Genomic DNA, 611 nt, shown 5'->3' with positions numbered 1-611 from the left:
GAGAAAAGAAAGATGAGAGATGAGAGGGAATATTTATAAAATCTCTAAAATGCCCTTAATTAATATTTTAAGTTAAAATTGCCAAAATTATTAATTTTCTAATTTAACCTTTGACTTGTGGTTGAGATTGGATCTCAAGGTTACCACAAACAAAACAGTTCTCATTTGATTAGGTCCCTATATATATACAGACACAGAGAGAGAGAGAGAGTTTACTTTGCAAACCACGTTATTTGTATAACCCGTACAAACCACATTCAACCAATCATAATTTTTCATTTCGTTCAATTTTTTTTGTAATTATGAGAGGTTGATTAATCATTTTTATTATGGAGTGTGTTAATCATGGATATTATTATCTTCATTAATTTTTAGAGAAATACATGAAACAGTTTCATCAAAAATTTATAAGTATTATATGAAACTATTTCATAACCATGTATGAAATAACTTTACCAAAAAAAGTATTATATGAAACAATTTCATAAAAAAAATCATAAGATTAAACAATGAAATGATGGATGATGGTGGTTTGCATTTGATCACTCATTCCTCTCTCTCTCTCTCTCTCTCTCTCTCTCTCTCTCTCTATATATATATATATATATAGA

This window comes from Cynara cardunculus, unplaced genomic scaffold, assembly GCF_001531365.2.
Source record: "Cynara cardunculus var. scolymus isolate 2C unplaced genomic scaffold, CcrdV1 Un_Scaffold_1625, whole genome shotgun sequence".
Lineage (NCBI taxonomy): Eukaryota > Viridiplantae > Streptophyta > Magnoliopsida > Asterales > Asteraceae > Cynara > Cynara cardunculus.
This window is presented reverse-complemented; position numbering follows the sequence as displayed.